Raw genomic sequence first — 22,606 nt, forward strand, 5'->3', positions numbered from 1 at the left:
CCACCGATTATTCCGGAACCAATGATTGTTGAAAATACGATACCACCCGAACCATCACCAATGCCCGATATTTCGGAAACTACTCTAAATTCCAGACAAGAAGCAGAACCACCAGATAGTATATCGATTATACCAGATGCAATCGACAAGAAGGAGAAACAGTTTATAATAACTACTGTTTTCAACAATCCCCTTCCACCAAAAGTAATAAAACGAGGTAAACAAACCATAGTCCATGCTCAAGTTTCCCAAGGTAACAATGAAGAGGAAATCAAAGCTTTACTCATTCAATTCTGCGAACCAAGAAAGAAATACTTCTGCTACTTTGACAAGGAAGAAATGTATCGAGATTTTTGTAAAACTTTTTGTACCACCTTCAATAAAGACCATCCAATTTTGGTGAGGTGTGAGACCAGAACAATAGTTGTAGAAATACCTTCGGAACAAGAAGAACTCATAAAGAACTATCACGAAGGAAAAACCAATCATCGAGGCATCAACGAAACTTATAAAGCAATCAACAGAAAATACTTCTGGTCTAACATGAAGCAAACGATAGAAAACTTCATCAACTCTTGCCTAGTTTGCAAAAAGAACAAATATGAGAGACACAGGCCCGTCATTCCCTTGAGAATAACGGAAACAGCAACTAAACCATTTGAAAAACTGAATGCGGACCTATTCACAATAGAAGGTCAAACATTTTTCACTGTAGTGGATGAATTTTCCAAATTAGGTCAGGCATACCCAGTGAAAAGTAAAAATGCGATAGAAATTTCGGATAAACTTATTCATTTTTTTCAACATTTCGGAACGCCAGAATCCATAACTTTCGACTCAGGAACCGAATTCGAAAATGAAACAGTTTCATCCCTCTTGAAACTTCATAAAATCAACATTCATTTTATTACACCCCAGCACCCTCAATCAAATGGATTGATTGAAAGACTACATGGCACCTTAACTGAACATTATCGTATTGTGAAACAACAATCATCTGATACCCCATCAAGACTCATGTCATACGCCATCATAGGATACAACAACTCAATCCATTCTGCGACAGGATACACACCCTTGGAACTAGTTTATGGACACACAGCTTCCAGAAATCCATACGACATATTTTATGAGCGTCAATATTACCAACAATATGTCGAAGACCATCGCAAGAAAATATCACTAACATACGAAAAGGTTAAAGAAAAACTTCAAAATGATAAAATACGTATTATTTCAAGCCGAAATAAGAACCAAAAGGATCAAAACATTTTCAAAGTAGGAGATCAAGTATTTGAAAGAAACCCAGAAAGCGAAAGAAACAAATCGAAAGCCCGGTACTTAGGACCTTTTACTATCGACCAAATCAATTCAGATAACACCTGCATTATAATGAATAGTAACAATCAAAAACGCAGAGTACATTTTGATAACTTAAGACACCCTATTGTTCCAGAACAATCTGCTGGACCCTTGGGACAGTTGAACCCTCAACAATAACCACAACAAAAATAAACCATGGACCTTCATCAGAGTATTTGACCTGCAGGACCTGATTCAAGAATTTCAATTAATAAAAGATATTACCAGTCATATAAACTCCGGTTTTCCAAAGCATGGTCCTAATTCTAGCAAGGATATGAAAAACTACCTTCACATAATGGATCAGCAACTACATGAAATCGAAGATAAATTGACGCAATTGTTCCCCACACTAATATTGACTCGGATAAAACGAGGACTAATCAATGTTCTCGGTAGTTTCGTAAAAGTGATAACCGGTAATTTAGATGCGGAAGATGGACAACGCTATGAAGATGCGATTCAAAAAATCCAAGGTCAACAAAATAAACAAAAAATGTTACTAGATGAACAGATTTCTTTAACCACAAAAGCAATCGAAAAATTCAATTCCACAATACATACATTAGCGAGAAATCAACTAACAATCCAACTGAAACTTGAACAACTAGAAGGCGCAATCCGGAAACAAATAACATCGTATGCTGAAACATATGAACGAATGAATATGAATGCAGTATTCACACAATTGATAGCTACCACTAACATGATCCTGAGGATACTGGAAGATCTAGAAACTGCCACTACCTTTGCCAAAATAGCGGTTCTACACCCATCCATTATAGAAGCCGATGATTTTCTCGAAGAATTGCAAAATATCTCCCACCATTTAAATGAAGCTGTTCTTCCGTATATTCCAAACAGAGAAAACATAATCATTTTCGAAAAAATAACAACTATCAAAGCATACCAGAAAGAAACAAAACTAGTATTCATTTTGGAAGTTCCAGTCGCCGAACCGAACGACTATACCTATTATCACCTGTACTCTCTTCCTATTGAAACCAAACCAAATCTATACCAAATTATCGTCCCAGAAAACAAATTCCTTTTTCTCAATGAGCACCACTATATATTTTCTAACGAACCATGTCAAGAAGCCATTCCAGGTGAAGCTTTATGTACCTTACCAGAGGCAAACCCAGCGGACGCACAATCTCCATGCGAAGTGCATCTTATCCGATTCACGCAAACATACGAAAATTGTCATCCAGAGCCCATAAAACTACGTGACAAAAAAATTCAAAAAATAAATTCCAACCAGTGGATCGCAATATTTCCAAATGAAACAACGGCCTCGTCAGAGTGTAACAACGAAGAAGAAACGTCATCTCTCAAAGGGACCTATGTGATCGAAATTCCAGAAACCTGTAAACTAAAAGTAGACACCACCATTCTACAAACCCACAAAAACCCTAATATTGAAACAAAAGTTTAAAAAGTACCTCATCTGGATATCAAACCCGAAGAGAACCTGTTGAAAAACATTGAAGAAACACCTCCATTCCGACTCGAATCACTGAATCTTGACGACTTGAAGAGTATCCAAAATCAAATGGACCATGTACGGGACAAACTTCAAGAGGAAGAACCCATCGTTTCGTCAGGTATTAGTTTGTGGACAATATTCCTGTACATCGTTATGATCTGTCTCGCAACATACCTGATCTCAGTTCAACTAATGAAGAAACTTGGACCACCTAGAAGAACCAGACAGGATCCCGATACAGAAAATCGGTGCATACCGATTGAAGATCTTAGGATTAGAAATCAGGTTTGATAAATCAACCCTAATTTCTAAACAACGAGGGGAGGTGTTATGTATGGACAACCCATGTTATAGATATAGCCAAGGCCAATTCCCGGAGTGCATTTACATTAAGTATCTCACGCTGGATACCAGGAATTCAATAGACGCTGCAATTCTACCCAAGCTTACCCGATATTATAAATATGAGTTTTTCTTTGTTTCAGTTAGTTATAATTGTACCTTTGGCTTTAACATTGCTAATAAAATATAATTGTAACTCAACTTTGAGTTTTTCGGAAAAGTTTTATTTTTAAAAATCGATTTCGGAAGCTCCCAAACTTAATTAGCGCTTATCTTTGTGTGGTTACTGATAACAGGACATGAAACAATTCTGTACGATAAATTATTCAAATGAATCTCTCAATATCCTATATGCAAAGCCACGTAAATTTTTGAATCGATTACGTCACACGCGTCTCTCTCTCTTACACACACATTCAGATCTTTATATGAAATTTTAATTATTTCCCAAATCTACGTATATTTTCCTATCTTCAATATGATAATGACGATTACATTCAATGGAAATAAAAAAAAATGCTGTCAAGTATAATGAATGAGTTAATTTCGGTCCCGACGAAACTAACGCTATAAATACCCAACATTCGCAGTTAACTTCAATATCTTACGTTGGTGTAGAGGCTAAGGACAATGTTCACGGCACGGAGGATACAGGTGCGAATCTCATAACTATAAACTTTTTTTAATTAAAATCACGTGACAAGGGGGCCTGAGCGCTGATGCGGAATCCCAAGGGGGCCGAGTACTAAGGGAGCTGATAGGTTTTAGGTGGAGTACCAAGGGGGCCGAGGGGCAGAGTTCCACGCTTGAATCGCTCGTTCCATCCTGCGTCGATGACGTCACACGTTTCCCCCACTCCTGTTCGAACCAAAAATTGCAGAAAGTTCAGCTCCTTAAAAAAATACACGGGATTTTGCGCTCGTTCCCGCCTTGTTCATCTACTCCTAGTTCAAGAGATGTTTAGTTTGATGGAAATAACACTTCCAAAATTGCAGACTGACAAAAAAAAACAAGACAGGGAGCCTTTGGTTGAATATCTCAATAGCGATGTTACTCAATGGGTAGAAAATCAGTATCGTGTGACAATCACCAATCCACCTATTCCAAATGACTGGAGTTGCGATAAAGAAAACCAATTAAATTCTGATGCTATATATTATAATGAATGCTCATTACTACATCCAACACTTCGGTTTAAAATTTCACAGAAAGCCATCTTTAACCCTGTTAAAAATAACATGTCACCAGGGCCGTAGCGAAAAGAAATACCAGAGGGGAGGGAATCCACATTTTCCCAACCTCATCAGCAAAATTTCCCAACTTTCGAAAAAATGAATGCCAAGGGTTAAGTTACTACTATAATATAATAATTTTTTTACTTAGCTATCCAAAGATTGGCTGAATGCTTATGCACAAACAAAAATAAATTTTGGTACATATGAAAATAATAATGGGAATTATTCTGTTTTAGACCAAGGTCGTTGGTATTCCACCATATCCACCATGTATAGGAATATTCAATACAAATGAAAGGAAACAACACCCAAATTATATTATGTTTATTGTTTTCTACTATTACTTTTTCTATCTTCACGACCCGAAATTTCCCAACTTTTCAAAGTCGAAAAAATAGCGTAATGTTGAGAATTTTGTAAAATGGTCGAGGCCGAGGAATTAGTTACTACTATAATATATTGTTTTTTTTATTCAGATATCCAAAGAATGTTTGCTGAATTGAATTAACATCAGACTTTTCAGTTTGTAAGCGTAATGTGAATTACGGGTAACCTAAGACTACGTTTCTGAAATAATTTATTATTTGCTAGTTAAAAGTGGCAATTAGTTACTTCAACCTCATTAATGATAACACCTCAATGAAACGTTATTGAGACCGTTGCAAAGACTCAAAATAAATAGATACATTTTTAAAACTTTGCATTTTAATTTACTACCTCGCATTCACAGAACTTCCAGTACAAAAATGACTTCCTTGCCCGGTTACCACAAACTGAATCTTTCGAAATCAATCACTTTCATTCTCAGGGTGCGATATCTTGAAATTATTTTCCATGCGTCAAAGTATGTCTTCTCATATGGTCCCCTCTACTGTAACCTTTACCGCAAATGGGGCAATAGTGCGGTTTGGTATCTGTATGATGATACATGTGCCGGGTAAGATCCCATTTGTAATTGAACGTTTTGAAACAATGCACACATTTGAAGGGTTTGTCTCTCCAGTGCCTTTCGACATGTTTCTGCAAGACCTCCTCACTGCTGAATCTTTTGCCGCACTTAACACACCTGAAGGGTTTGTCACCATCATGTATCGATTTTCTATGCTGTCTGAGGTAACATTGCTTAGAAAAATACATGTTACATTTATCGCATTCATGTTTACACGTTCCAGAACCGCTGTCCCCTTCGAGTCTATTTCCAGTTGGTTCAAGGCCGAAGCCTCGCTGGTGAGTTGGCTGCATATCCGTCTGCGATCCACCTGAATCTCCAATGGAAGATGACAATCCCCACATTTCTCCATTAAGATGTGAGTGCTTTGCTGCTCCGTTGCTATTTGTCGTCTGATGTGAGTAGGCACTATTCTTTATAACCATATTTTTATGAATTGCAGAATTATAATGCCGTTTCAAAAAGCCTAGAGAGGCAAAATGTCTTTTACAATCAAAACAATTATAGGATATCTGTCCCTCCATAGTAATGGATATGCTGGTAAATTCTCGCAATGTCATAGGAGATGAAGCATTGAAATCATTTGAAGGCTCCAGATGTAGCAATTGTGATGGTGTTTGGCTTATACGGAAATCGATCCCCGGTTGATGACTCCCTTGGGTTTGTTCAAACACAATCTCCGACGTTGACATCGCTTCATCAGTATATTTCGCTCCCTGTTCAATATACTGTTCGAGTTCCTTCGCTGAAATATCGTTTTTTACTGCTGCTGATTGCCTGTCTTGGTTTGAGAGGGTCGAGACGTTAGAAAGGAAAGGATAAGGATGGCAATTATAGGAATTCTGCCCCTCCATAGTACTGGATTCGCCGGTATTTTCTCGCGGTATCATAGGAGAGAAAGCACTGAAATCACTCGAAGGCGCTAGACGTAGCATTTGTGATGGTGGTTGCATGATACGGGAATTGATCCTCGGTTGATAACTCACTTGAGTTTCTTCAAATACCGTCTCCAACGTTGATATCGCTCCTTCAGTATATTTCGCTCCCTGTTCCACATACTGTTCTGGTTCCTTCGCCGAAATACTGTTTTCTACTGCTGCTGATTGCCTGTCTTGGCTTGACAGGTTCAAGTCTTCAGAAAGTAAAGAACCAGTAGAAGGATCACTGTTCAGAAATGCAACTGCATCCGAACTTGTTGCGAACCCATTCTCAGAGAAAACGTAATTTTCCAAATTATCTAGAATGTTTTCGTTGTTATTCTCCATTGAAAGATTGTGCGATTTTCAGAATGAAAACTATATCAAATACTAGAAACTAGTCCACAAGCAGTTCAAAAATGAATGGTGTTTCTCGTAGTCATTCGTTATATATACTGAACAGAAACGTTTTTATGCTATTCAAAGCATAACTGTCGCTAAGCACCAACTATGTGATATGCTCAGATGGATATCATGGAATTTAAATACCCATTTTCTGAAATAGTCGTCCGTCCGCATATCGAATTCATTGTATGTTGTTAATAAGATAGGTAACATTTTAATTGAACCATGTAAATATAATGATATCTTGGTAATTGAGATCAGAAAGCAGGTACATGAAATTTAGAATTTACTTACAGAATGTAAAGATTTCTCATTTGGCCAGTTCTTGAAATGACAATGTTTATTTGATATTATCAGAATAATTATAGTACTCATATACAACGACATTATATAATGTTTAATTTTATCTAGTTTTAATAGGTAAGTTATGTAAATAGAGGTCAAGGCAGTTCTGATAATAGAAGGGTTTGTATCGTGTTTATTATAGAAATGTCAATTGGTGTTAATTTCAGGAATTGCTATAGTCCAATGGGGTGGATGGTCGAGATCTAACGGATGGACATCCGGGAATTCAATGTTTAGGTGCTGAAGATACATTCGAATTCTTTCATAGCATGGCTTAGGTGTGCGTGTCTTCCCATCGAAATAGTGCCGGTATTTATTGGTAAACGTATTATTGTACAAAAGCTTATTTTCATTTGCTGCTATGGATGTGGCATGTGACAAGGTAAAATACATTCGTCGCCGTTGCAAGGCGGGTTCACAGTTTCAAAATAAATACTATCTATCGGAGTAGTGCGAAAAGCACCCAAAGCGATTCTGAGAGCAGTTTATGAATAGTGTCAAGCGGTCTCAAGACTGATTTTGAGGCAGAAACATACGCAATGGAACCATAATTAATTTCTTATCCTATCTTTTCACAAGAGTTATTGTAATTCTTGTGTGCATTGAGCATTCATACTCACGATAAATCAATCATGGGTCAAAACACTCTAAGTATAATAGGGACAGCGCATGTTTCGATCTCTTCTACTGTTCCCGCTATTCATTTATGCATGTTGTGTGAAAGAGGCAGAACTAGTATGTATTGCGTCAGACGTGCTTTCGAGTGGACGTGTAAAATATCGGCGGATCTCGAAGTGTGTCTGTTTATTGCAAATACTGTGGAGGTAAGTAACAACTATTTTTTTGTAATAAAGTGACCATTTGTAAAATAGGTCTGTATAGAACAAAATATGTAATAGTGTTCAGTGACCTTTTACAGATTAGGTCTATGTGGTAAAAAATAATAATTAAAAATGAACGGCACTTATGCGAATAGGTCTATTTTTGACTAAAATTATACCGACTGATTATTTTTGTTATTCTGAATATTGAGCCTTCAGTAGTAAAAATAAGGAGGATCAGTTGGCTATTTCTTGGAATACGTCCCCTTAATATAAAAGTTTTGTACGTTATGTACCGAATATTACTGGAATTTTTTTCCCAACATCAAATCGTTTTTAATTACTGTTTTTTTTAACCTTCCTCTTTGAAGATGATCACTTGGTGATCGAAACACGTGTCGAGGTGTTGAAAATAATGATTTGATGTTGAGAAAAAACTCAGTAATATTAATTACTACACCAAAGGTTCACTTCACAAGCCTAGTTCAAGAAATGTTCAGTTTGATGGGAATAACACCTTCAAAATTGCAGAATGATGAAGAAAAAACAAGCATTTGGTTGAATATTTCGATAGCGATGTTGTTCAATGGGTAGAAAATCAGTATCGTGTGACAATCACCAATCCACCTATTTCAACTGACTGGAGTGGCGATAAAGAAAACCAATCTAACTCTTATGCTATATATTATAATGAATGCTCATTACTACATCCAACACTTCCGTCTCAAATTGAGAACTCACATACACACGTCCACCTGGATCGTGATGTAGGTGAAGTAATTATTGATAGCTACGAGGGTTACGTGGAAAAAACTCTGTCACAGAAAGCCATCATTATTCCTGTAACAAATAACATGTCACCAGGGCCGTAGAGAGAAGAAATACCGGGGGGGGGGAGGGAATCCAAATTTTCCCAACCCCATCAGCAAAATTTCCCAACAATAATATATTAATTTTCTCACTTAGCTATCCAAAGATTGTTCGCTGAATTGAATAAACATCAGACTTTTAGTTTGTAAGCGTAATGTGAGTTACGGGTAAAGACTGGTGTAAAGACTCAAAATAAATAGATACATTTGATTTTTAAAACTTTGCATTTCAATTTACTACCTTGTATACACGAAACTTTGACTTTGTTTTAGTTTATACATCATTATAAACCCACTGGATGCTTAATTGTGTTTCGAAAAAATATTTCATATAGAAATGAGTTGTTAGGGTTGGATGGGAGTTCAGTTTTAGCAGCTGAACCGTACAAGGTGATTCACGGCATTTAATTAATTTGGGAGTATCTAGGTTTCCGATAATTTTGTGATTTGAGCGTATGCGTTCGCGTTCAAATTCAATTGTATAGGTTCGCTATCCGCTTTCTATAATTAATTCGTAACAGTGTTCGTATCCATAAGTATTCGTTAGTGAAAATGGCTTTGATGTTGGGATGTTGACTAATTGACGTATGATTGAGTTTTGGGGTGGGTTCGAATACTCTATTTGTAACAAATATTTTTTTATAATTTTCTGTTTAGTGAAAGAAGGGATAATGGTTGGTTTGGATTAGTTTGGTTTTGTTTCAGTTATTTCAGAAAATCCGTCTATTAAAAAATATACGGTCGGAAATCTTAATAGTGGGTCTAGAACGGTTTAGTGTTGGGAGAAAACTCCAGTAATATGAGGTAACACTCTTGCAAAATACTTCCATATTTTTAATACATTGTAGCTTACGTCCAAAAATTATTGAAAACTAATTTTTATAAATTATAGTTAATTGATACATTTTGTCAATAACTAATAATCAGTTTCTATTGTTACTGTATTCAATTCTAATTCATTTTTAATTTCAGACACTATGATATGCATATATTAGTGTATTAATTTATACTTTCAATTTGATAATAATTCCATCGTGTGCATACTGTAGTGGATTTTTCTGTTTGTATCCCGAATATATAAATAAAAATAAATAATAACTCAATGGCGGCCATTTTGAACATTTATTAGAGGGTATATAATAGTTTTAGATTCAGTTCAAGGTGCTTCAAATAGATGAAGAAATGACTTGGTGTTCCATAGAAAAACTTTCTGGAAGCTTTTTGAGTCGCTCTGTATATTGGAAATACTAATAAAACATTTTAAATTACTCCACCTAACCTAGTGCTTCAATTTTTTCTTGCAAAAATCAGGAAAAGGTTATGATAATGGTTAAAACCCGTCGTTTAGCCTCTATAATCGATGAAAGAAACTTTTTAGTCGGAAAATCAAAGACAGATAATATTCATCCAAACTTTATGTGAGAAATCTTTCATTCATACTAGCACTTTTGTAAAAACCTAAAGCTTTAAAAGTAGTCCGACTCTGCCGCAATACCATCACTCCCAGTACTGTTTCTCAACAGTTTTATAGGGGTAACATAGCTAAAATACGTTGAAATGCTTGCTACTGATACCAATTCATTTTATAGAACGACGCCATTTGTAACGATAGCGATCCGGGATACTGAAATTAGATGAGTTGAAAATATGAAATACCGCACATATAGTGATATTTACAGCTGAAAACTACATAAATATTATAACATTATATTATTTAGAATGAAGTGAATTAAGTTTGCGACTAGAGAATTGATACGTCGACAGAGTGAATTTTTGTATAATTAATAATTTTACCGACAACATTTATAAATGAGTGGCGCGCTTGAATTTTGCTAATAATAGGCTATAATTTGTCAATAAACTTTCATTTGTAGTAAAGATATCAATTTTCGAAACATAAACAATGTCTTTATCAGTTTTATGAGTGCAGCCTTTAACAGTTTTATGAGTGCAGAAGTGAAATTTTAAAATAGCCTCAACCTATCTATTTGTCAGTTTTCAGTTGGTGACATATCTATTATATTTTCCTAGTGTCCAATACAAAATTACTTCTTGCATCTTCAAGAAAACATTTTTAACACTTCTTTATTTTATTTTTATCGTTTTCGGCTGTATTATATTTTATAACGCCTACTTGGAACTACTAAAAAACTCTTATAAAATTGTCTTCTGATTATTTTATGAGTATCGCTCAAATATGTTGCAAAAGTGCAGTAAGGAATAACTATAATGTTTTATAAGACGGTGCCAATTTCCCATTTATAGCAGTTTTATACATATTAGAAACATTTCTGGGGGAAATGCTGTTTCATAATTTGTTTCTCCGAAATGTTTCCGCAACTATTATAAGATACGAAATTGCTAGTTGGGTTATTACTTATTATGTCAACAGAATGCTCTCCAATATGCGTCATAAACAGACCTAACTCATAAAAAGTTCAAAAATAATTCTGCAATAGTGACTTAATTCGAAACTACTTTATATTTAATATCAATATGTATTGAAAATTTCATAAATACAGAGTTACTTGGTCACGGTGTACTCAAAAGGCTAACCTATAAATCTGCTAAGAATCGATCTAATGCGTCGGAACACAGAAGAATTATATTGAGATGTATTCAATACTATAATTTTTTGAAAACTTTCTGGCTCATTTATCACAAACTGCATTTTTTGAAATAAGTCACTTTCATTCTAGTTGGTTTGCGGTTTGGTATCTGTATGATGATACATGTGCCGGGTAAGATCCCATTTGTAATTGAACGTTTTGAAACAATGCACACATTTGAAGGGTTTGTCTCTCCAGTGCCTTTCGACATGTTTCTGCAAGACCTCCTCACTGCTGAATCTTTTGCCGCACTTAACACACCTGAAGGGTTTGTCACCATCATGTATCGATTTTCTATGCTGTCTGAGGTAACATTGTTTAGAAAAATACATGTTACATTTATCGCATTCATGTTTACACGTTCCAGAACCGCTGTCCCCTTCGAGTCTATTTCCAGTTGGTTCAAGGCCGAAGCCTCTCTGGTGAGTTGGCTGCATATCCGTCTGCGATCCACCTGAATCTCCAATGGAAGATGACAATCCCCACATTTCTCCATTAAGATGTGAGTGCTTTGCTGCTCCGTTGCTATTTGTCGTCTGATGTGAGTAGGCACTATTCTTTATAACCATATTTTTATGAATTGCAGAATTATAATGCCGTTTCAAAAAGCCTAGAGAGGCAAAATGTCTTTTACAATCAAGACAATTATAGGATATCTGTCCCTCCATAGTAATGGATATGCTGGTAAATTCTCGCAATGTCATAGGAGATGAAGCATTGAAATCATTTGAAGGCTCCAGATGTAGCAATTGTGATGGTGTTTGGCTTATACGGAAATCGATCCCCGGTTGATGACTCCCTTGGGTTTGTTCAAACACAATCTCCGACGTTGACATCGCTTCATCAGTATATTTCGCTCCCTGTTCAATATACTGTTCGAGTTCCTTCGCTGAAATATCGTTTTTTACTGCTGCTGATTGCCTGTCTTGGTTTGAGAGGGTCGAGACGTTAGAAAGGAAAGGATAAGGATGGCAATTATAGGAATTTTGCCCCTCCATAGTACTGGATTCGCCGGTATTTTCTCGCGGTATCATAGGAGAGAAAGCACTGAAATCACTCGAAGGCGCTAGACGTAGCATTTGTGATGGTGGTTGCATGATACGGGAATTGATCCTCGGTTGATAACTCACTTGAGTTTCTTCAAATACCGTCTCCAACGTTGATATCGCTCCTTCAGTATATTTCGCTCCCTGTTCCACATACTGTTCTGGTTCCTTCGCCGAAATACTGTTTTCTACTGCTGCTGATTGCCTGTCTTGGCTTGACAGGTTCAAGTCTTCAGAAAGTAAAGAACCAGTAGAAAGATCACTGTTCAGAAATGCAACTGCATCCGAACTTGTTGCGAATCCATTCTCAGAGAAAACGTAATTTTCCAAATTATCTGGAATGTTTTCATTGTTATTCTCCATTGAAAGATTGTGCGATTTTCAGAATGAAAACTATATCAAATACTAGAAACTAGTCCACAAGCAGTTCAAAAATGAATGGTGTTTCTCGTAGTCATTCGTTATATATACTGAACAGAAACGTTTTTATGCTATTCAAAGCATAACTGTCGCTAAGCACCAACTATGTGATATGCTCAGATGGATATCATGGAATTTAAATACCCATTTTCTGAAATAGTCGTCCGTCCGCATATCGAATTCATTGTATGTTGTTAATAAGATAGGTAACATTTTAATTGAACCATGTAAATATAATGATATCTTGGTAATTGAGATCAGAAAGCAGGTACATGAAATTTAGAATTTACTTACAGAATGTAAAGATTTCTCATTTGGCCAGTTCTTGAAATGACAATGTTCATTTGATATTATCAGAATAATTATATAACTTATATACAATGACATTATATAATGTTTCATTTTATCTAGTTTTAATAGGTAAGTTATGTATCTATATAGTATATCGGATATAGGCTACAAATACGACGATATCTATACAATATAAATTATTTTGAGTTTGTGAAAAATATATTATAATCTGAAATATATCTGAAGTTAGTTATATTTTCTTTTGTGATGAAAAGTTAAAAATTATTTTATAATTGAAAAGTCACATATCGTTTAAAATGTCAAAGCTAATATTGGGGTTCTGGCTTCAATAATTCTAATTCTAAATGTGTCACAATAATAGTTTATTGAAAGAGCTTTCTGCAATAGGTATTCAATTTCCTAAGACATACAGAGTGAAAATATTCACATTGCTCAATTGAATGGTGAACAAAGATAACTTTCATTTAACTAATCCCTGAGAGAACTTTCAGATAATCCCTTCAATTTACTACCTTTCAGAGAGGTACTGAATTGTGTCATCGTTTCACACATGTGAATATCATCAATGGTTAGAATGCCGAAATGAAATCGAAATGAAATTCATCAGAAAGAAACTGCCAGAAAGTTAAACATTCAGAATTTGACTATTGCTAAATCCATCATTCTGTCACAAAGTAATGTTTCCGAAAGGACATATCAGAAAGTAATTGATTAGAATATCTATTGAATAGAACTGACAATTGTTGAAATAGTTGAATGATGTCTATTTGCGAAAAGATTAAAATTTTGAAATTTGTCATAAAATCCATTCAAGTCGTCTTCAAATTCTCCACACGAAACATTTTTTTATATTTTGGGATAGTCAACAAAAATTATTTGATTGATTCAAATATTGTGACCCTATCTTTCATGTAGTACAAACATTATAATAGATTTACTCGAAAGATAGGTACAATGCGTACGGCAGCTCTTCATCGGTATGCACTATAGATACATGATCTGGTCGACTGTGAAACCAAATCTAATCAAATTCAGTTCTTTAAGGCACGGGAATGAAATGAAACTATAAAAAATCAGATATTCTGAAGATACTTGACATTCACAAAATACTGGCCGGTGAATTGAATGAAGGTAGAAATCAAAATCTGAATATGCTTCAAATTTGCCATTTGATCATGTGTAAAACAAATTGTAATAACTCAATAATGATCGTAGGTAGAAGTACGCTTTCATTTACCTGAGGATAGTCTAGGTGAAAATATTAGGAAAAGCATTACTCATAAGATTCATGTCATAGAAAAATAATTATGAGGAATGGTGTTAAAAATTACCTCATCAATGTATACTTAGTTCAGGTTTACATTATGAATGGAGTTACTCAAAATTCAATAATTGTATCATGTTAATAAAACAGTATTTCTAATGCAGAAAGGAGTTATTTTCGGAAAAATGAGTAAAGTGTAAGTATAATATCTGCTTGTTAGTTTCTCGTCGAGCTGTAGCTGCAGTTTTCTTCGACTAGGAGCGGGACAGACTTGGAGCACGTACTTTTCTAATTTTAAAATGGACTTAGACTATCTTGTGGACGTGGACAATAACATTTATCGAACTGGATGAATGAAAAACCCACCTTTCGGTAAATTAACTGAAAATCTATTCCGTGAGGCAATCAGAGATGAAAGTCTTTGTTCTTCCCTTTTTAATGATTTCGAACAAGTTCTGTAAAAGCTCTTCTTCAGAAACACTATTTTAAAAAGTCTCCAATACTAAAACCCTGAAAAAACAATTTTCATAATGATAATTCATTCAAAAGTTCGATTCACTAGAAGGTGAATCTCATATGCAATTGAAAGGATCGAAATGAATTCTACTTTTCAATCGAAGGGTTCCATTAACCAAAAAAATCACGAATAACGTTTTCAAGGAAATAGCGTCGCTCGTTTTAGAAAAGTGGTTGTGACCCAGTAGAATCCTCAGAAAATGCAACCTTTTGTGAGAAAATGATAAGGAAAAAGAATTCGATACATTTCAGTTCTTCGTTCGAAATAGATTTTGAATTATTAAACATAGCCAGTATTGAGTATCAGATTCATTGTAGCACACCCTCATATGGATGGAAATGTGAAAGTTCACTAGTATCCATCATTGAATGACATTCAGACGTCCATCAAAACTACATGATTGAGTGGAATTTCTTCTTTTTCCCATATTCATTTCTACCAATTAAATACTTGATGAGTCAATGAAGCGTGACATTATGAGTATATAAAATGGAAGTACCCCTCTAAATTAAATCAGTACGAGTAATTTCGTTATGAGACCACATTTTAAATCTGTGGATTTGTTATAAGTCATTCTGTTCAGTGTCAAGTATTCAAAAGCAATATGGAAGAATCCGTTGCTGCTAGTAACAGGCGGTTAATCGACCGAACGAATTCGATATCGGAAGCGATTACGAAATTGAAAATAACAACGGAGGAAATAGACATCAACAATACATTTCTCGACTGTTCAGTGGAACATGTACTACTTAATATTTGGGTTACTGAATTCGAAACGATGGAGAACCCAACATTGCCCATGGACTTCTGCCGTCTCATAACAAAACCTATCAAAATTAGGAGTCGAAAAAGGAAACTACCCACACCCGACGATGATTCTGAAAGAGAATCGAACGACCATGAAGATGAGAAAAAACAGGACAAATCTCATAGCCTGAAAGACGTGAGACATCTAAGGAAGAAGTCTCGAAGATGGTTGGGCAATTCTCTTCCTATTCCGAAAAGGGATTTTGAAATCACGAAGAGATTCTGATCATTCCGTCATACCATTAGGATAGGTAAAATAAGTATTTTTGTTTGTTTCAGTGAATGAAATTTTATGTAAACTCAATGAAAATAAACGTGATTTTATAATAACTGTCGTATTTTACTCGAATTTGAAAATGCTTTCCTATGTTCAACATAGTTTCAGTTTTCTTCTGGAATCACTGAGTTTCGAGGAAAATAATGAGGAGAAAAAATTCGATACATTTCAGTTCTTTGTTCGAAATAGATTTTGAGTTATTGAAACTAGCCAGTATTGAGTATCAGATTCATTGTACGTCTGAATGACATTCAGACGTCAATCAAAACTAGTAAAGGTGCTGCACCGGTTCTGACTCATTCCTTATGGAGAATAACATGGAAAAACAGCTAAGGTTCATTATGCAATTTTTGGTTCCCTTCAAGGTCACGAGTTACGTACCGAATAAGTACGTTCAACCAGCCGACTAGGTCTACGACCCGGCCAAGGAGCGCCGACGCTGCAGTATCAAATAGCCGGCATTCCAGGAAAAGCCAACATTATAATTTCTCACCATTTATATTACATTACTAAGAATTTAGTCTTGATGTAACTTTTGTACGAACAACTTGTCCAAATGAAAATATTTCGTCTTTTTAAAAACGGTCTTCGTTCTTTCATGTCAAATTCACATCCAATATTTCCAAAATTAAATGTTGTGGCAGTAATTTGGGGTGATCCTTTTGTTGGACCATTCTTTCGTAATCAAACCTAAATGCTGAGGAATATACATCATATTCAACTGAGGCTAATATATTAGAAGTTCTGGACAAAATAAAATTTAATTTTTTTTATTTCAACAATTGTATTTCGAAAACGCTATATTTTTAGAAAAATATTCATCAAGAAAATATTGATGAATTGATTCTCAAAATCTCAACTTTGAATTTCGAAATCGCTTGAAACAACAACTGTTTTGAATTTTTGGAAAAATATTTATTGGAATCATCAATATTTTCACAGATGATGAAATTCATTTCGAATTGAATACACAGATGACAACATAATATTTGACAGTTGTAGTTTTCAAAAAAAATTTTGAGCTACGGATCATTAATAACAATTTTCAATTGACTGGTTGTGTCAAGTTAGTCATTGTTCTTGTTGACCCACTAACGTTTGCAAAATTGGAATATGTCAGAAACCTAGTTCTGCAGATATTGTATGGAAGCTTCAGCAGATATGCCTTGTATAAACACTTGATTTGCAGATACACAACAGTTGAATCATTGGATAAGAACACAATTTTGATTTGTTTGAATAACGGAATAAGTTCTCCTTCTCGAATGAATCTTTTCCTTCTTCCCAATCAGGAATATATACGTATCTACGCGAAAGTAAATATAGTATGCGCCATCTGAGAGAGCGCATAAACGTAAACTCTTTCTCTGTTGAACGACTCCGCCCACTTGAGTCATATTTTGCCAATGTACTATCGAAATCAGTTTGTGTGACCAATAGCTATCTTCTGGGGCAAGTACAATTTGGTTTCAAATGCGCGTCAAAATTTCATCTCAGTTGGCGCGTAAACCCTTTGGAAAGTTGAGTATCTGAATCTGAAACATAGGATTCAATCAGTAGATGCCTAACATGCTAACTCCTGATGATGTTATTGAAAAAATATGTATAAAATATGTTTTTCCGTTAACCAGGAACGACAGCCCTCGAAGTCGAAACCTGTGCCAGCTACGGACTTACGAAGTCTTACTTTTCAACGTGTGATTCCTAAGACGGGTTAGACGATAGCAAGTGAAAATCGAGCGTGCAGCCTGCGCTTCGAACCATCGAATCACACATCGGCCAATTGACTGAGTGAACAAAGCACCCACGTCGAGCCTTCCGGCCACCGACCGATGTAAACTTGATGAGATTCAATCTTCCATTGAATCACGTCGGTAGAAGAATACGATGTAACTATTGTTAACTATCATTTTGCAATGATTTCGGCTGTGAGACAACTGGGTGAGAGGGTGGTCCAAAAAGTATCCGGCCCAATAAAGAAAACACAAACATTTTGGAAAGAAATATATTTTCACATCCTGAACCTTGGATTATAATATAGTTGAGTATTCGAATATTTTTACCCCTTGTCCCATACCTGTGATGTCAATCAATTTACCTATTTTTCAGGTATTTTCAAATAGGTGACAATGAAGTTTTCATAAAATATACCTCATCATAGTGTTTCGTAGTTATATAAGAGATAGCTTCATGATCAGAATTCAGTTTGTGCAAACATTCGAAACAAGAAAAACTCGATTTTGAAGTAGTGGAAACAGCTGATGGCAACTTTATTATTTTCATCATCGTACCCCTGTCTCATCATGTCGTTGCAGTCAATGCTAAGTTTTTTCAGGGACACTATGATCGTGTCAACCAATGGTTGGGGAGTTGTATTATTGACTTTCACAAATCCGAGATTATTTTCTTTCACTGCATAACAAGTTTCGACCTTTTTTGTGTAAATAACACATAGTGGAAGTTGTTCATGTCCCGAAATATCGCAGTTTCCTCTACAAAACCGAAGGTTTTCGCTTCATTCAAATATTTTACAATTTTCTTCTGAATCATTTTCCCACAAATCGATATCGGATCATTTTGGACCTTGGCGATCATATATGTCGCGTTCAGAACAATGTTTTCGCTGTGTTTGAGCAATTTTGTATTTCATCCTCATTCTTAAGATCTGAAATTGCTGTCATTTGTGACTGACTCCTCATAAGTCATAGAAACAGGGCCAGAATCGTTTGTTCCTGTCGAAGCCAGTTCTTGACGCCCACAAAACTTTATAGTTTCCACAATTACTGTTTGCAGATTAGGTGGTGACAACTTTTAGCTGGGACACAGTGTATAATGTAACACACCGATTCTGTACCTCCTCATAATTTTTGCAAAACATTTCTACGCAGTTTCACGACACGCTCGTAATTGCTATTGATGTCAAATTTTGCCTGCATTAAAATTGTTGCTTCACATTTGAAACGAATAAATGAATATTTCGTTTTATTACTACGCACTAGAAAACATATAATTACGTTTCAGAAACAAATAATAATTTGTGAAAATACACAAATAACCTCAATAAATCTAGTTATCCTTCAGACAGACCCGGCCTAGCCTAATTTGTTTCCAATGACATCATAAACACATAATTTTATGTAAGCTCGGAACAGTGGTGTTTCCATTTTCATAGCTAGAATTGCGTATTCAACTTTTTTGCCTGAATTTTCAAAGGATTGTCAGGGTAGCCCTGTAAAGTAAACTCTAAAGTTTGCCAAACTTTAATGATATGTTTCAACTGTCTTGGTGACGAACAGTAAAATAAATTTTGAACAAAATCGTAACGATAGTTGGAAAGTATTGAAAATAGTTTATAGTTAATTCAGACTGAATTTTATCTCTCCAAAATTGAAGTGAATTATATCTTACCGTCAGTACCATTCTGTTACCAATGTGAACATCCACTATATTTCGAACTTGGAGAGCAGTGTAAAGTCAAAAATGCTATATAATCACCTTCCCAGAAGCTTGTTGAATGAAATGAAGCAAATCTATTGAACAATGACTTGTAGATAACTCATTATTACATTACATATAACAAAACGCAAGAAATTCTGGTTCAGTTGCTAGTCAATGAACTAAATTGTGAATCCTGTTCCTCCCAAATGTCCCCTCCGCTACTTCAATGTTTCTTTGGTAATCATGAATGCAGGAGATGTATTGCGATATCTGAAAAGTGTTTCATATGCACTTTACCCAGAAAATCAAGAAGAAATTGTTTTTTGGAGAGACTGTGTTTCAAACAACACTAAAATTTCTTTTGCCAACGAAATTTGCCTTTACTCAAATAGGTTAGAGCTCATGAAAAAATTTGCATCTTTGGCGCAAATACAAAGGATGATTATGAAAAAACTGTTTGAAAAAGTTAGACCAAACAAAGAGCTGATGTCGGGAAAGGTGAGTTATTTAAATTTGTCATTTGCCATATGGGTATTTTCAATATTACTTCTTCTCTTTACGATTATTTTCTGTATAAAAATTTGTTTTTGTTCAACTGTCACAGAATTTGACATTTCTACATCTCTGTTGATGCGTGAATGTTCACTTTTTTCACCGTGGAAAATAGACAATTTTTCACTGTCAAAGTAAACATGAAATATTACGTTTTGAAGGTTTCATTTTTGAGAAAGTCAATTATTAATCGATCATTCATCATAAAACAATTTTATTATTTGGAATATTAATCATTTGTAATGTGAGTTGATTCCACATATTCGTCAGATATTTTAGTTTGTTTGGAAGAAGATAGACAATTCGATATTTTGTTAAAAATCTCAAATTTGTTATTCCCCCTGCATTGTATAGAAGAGTTACAGAGATTCTCCTGAAACAGTGACCTGTGTAGCTCTTATATATGTCTTTTCCCAGCTATTTTATAATCAATCTGGTTGATACATTTTCCTGTCGAATATTCCGAATATGATCTATTACTTTTTGTATGAGGCGGCCGTAGTGCTCTATACTTGCGGTATATCTCAATTTTATCAGAATTTGAAACAGTAAAGGTTCTTGTGTAATATGTCTTCGAATTAGGTATTTTATCAATAGAAATAGATCTATAGTTATATGTAATAATCCTTCAACTGTTTCTTGACGTACCATTCACGAAATTGGTCATATTATGTTGTCACATAAACTAACTTGGATTTGGCCGGTAACGTATTAGATACTAGTTACGTGGTCATAGTTCCCACGACACGGCCATTCACACGGAGATTCAGCTGAGTAAGAGATATTCCAGGAATCCCTTATCTCGACATGCAGTTTGCATCCAGTTAACATTATATTAATTATCATTCTGTTTGTAGCTCTCGTAAGAGACAGTCGTCTCTAGTTTGTAAAATGAATTCTTTTTAAAAAGTTATTTTCTCGTTCCAATCATTTAATTGGCGCAGTTGGTAGGATTTGTGCAGCGTGAAAACGAACTTTTCACGTCGTGGAGTTTCAACCCTTCAGCACAAATTCAACAAGAATCCTTCTAGGACCACCCAGAACGAGCGGACAAGGAGACGACAGAGCCCCAGGGAAGCTGCAAGGAATCAACGGATAAGAAACTGGAACTTACAATAAAGTGCCAAATATTTCCTTCTTGCCTTCACGAACCCTCTGTATAAGGACTTCGGCGAAGATATATAGTACCGTTCATTGCGAACAAATTGTTGTCTGTTCGAGACGAGTAATTTTAAGAAACTATTTATTGAGAAAAACAATTATTTATTTATGAATGAAATTGAAGATATTTTATCACGATTGAATAGTTTATCATTTAAAGAAAGTTCAGCAAATAATACCGAAAATTTTGATAATACTTTTCAACCTACAATGGTTCCACCAGTTCCACCCCAACCGACTCAAATAAATTGGAACCTTTTCAAATCTAGAATAAACAATTTAAAAACTTTTGATGGTGATAGCAATACATTGAACAAATTTATCAGTAGATGCGATGCTATAGTTAACGCGTACAATGTGTTTAATGATGCTTCACTCAATGAACACGTTCTTGAATGTATTCAAGAAAAATTGACAGGTAAAGCCGAGTATATGGTTGGTAACAGAACCGAACTTAATACTTGGGTTTACCTTAAAATCTGCTCTGAAACAATGTTTTTCGGATAGGAGAGATTTGGACTGTTTAGTTCAAGAATTAACTAGAAGTCGACCCCATAGAGGAGAAGACCTAATGACGTTTGGTAGTAGAATTCAATTAATCAAAAGTAATGTAGTTCAAAGAGTCAGTAACAACCCAGACTTAACTCCAGAAGAAAAACTTTACCAAACAACTCACTATGATAAAGTAGCCCTCAGTACTTTCATTGCTGGTTGTCCTGGTATTTTGAGAAATAATATGCATCTCAAAAAGCCAGCCTCACTGGAAGATGCCATAGCATACGTAAACGAGTTCGAAAATTTTGAAAAAATGTATGGTACGTTAAACGATTATAAATCAAAGTTCAATACTTTCGGTAGACAATCCATCATACCAAACGTCAACCAAAATAGCCCTAGATTCATACAACCTCAAAATTTTCAAAACGAAAATTTCTCTAACCCAAATTTTTTTTCAAAAAATGATCAACATTTTTTCAATCCACAATTCTCAACTAGACCTAATTGGCCAAGCCAACCTATTAATATCCAACCCAAACAAATACCACCGCAAAGATACCCTACAAATCGAGAAGTCAACAATATATGAAACACAAAATTTCTCGAGACTAAATTTTGAAGAACTCTACGAAATCAACAATATAGTGGACCGATTGAAACCAATCCACAAATTTAAATACTCCGAAAATCACACTACCATCTTTGGCGTTTTTGCAGGAGTTACTATCACAATAATTGTCCTGATATTGGCAGCTTTTAAGAAAAATTGGATTAAAACCCGTATACTGGGATGTTGTTGCTTCAAAACACCCCAAAAAGAAAAAAATACCAATGACGAAGATATGGTTCCAAGCCGCCAAAATGATCCCATTATTTTTTCGGCCTAAGGAGGGAGGAGTTACGTGGTCATAGTTCCCACGACACGGCCATTCACACGGAGATTCAGCTGAGTAAGAGATATTCCAGGAATC

General features: G+C 35.2%; 1 long non-coding RNA gene across 1 annotated transcript in view; it reads left to right on the forward strand.

Moving 5' to 3' along the window:
- The window catches only part of LOC141481334 (uncharacterized), a 52,212-nt gene extending 31,126 nt beyond the window's left edge, over nucleotides 1–21,086 (forward strand). The window contains exon 3 of the long non-coding RNA XR_012464900.1: nucleotides 20,921–21,086. This is a non-coding gene — a long non-coding RNA (uncharacterized lncRNA). The remainder of the gene's footprint in view (nucleotides 1–20,920) is intronic.
- Nucleotides 21,087–22,606: the final 1,520 nt, after the last annotated feature.

Source organism: Leptinotarsa decemlineata, unplaced genomic scaffold (assembly GCF_025532065.1).
Source record: "Leptinotarsa decemlineata unplaced genomic scaffold, Ldec_3_MD MMD2_tig00000157_RagTag_RagTag, whole genome shotgun sequence".
NCBI lineage: Eukaryota > Metazoa > Arthropoda > Insecta > Coleoptera > Chrysomelidae > Leptinotarsa > Leptinotarsa decemlineata.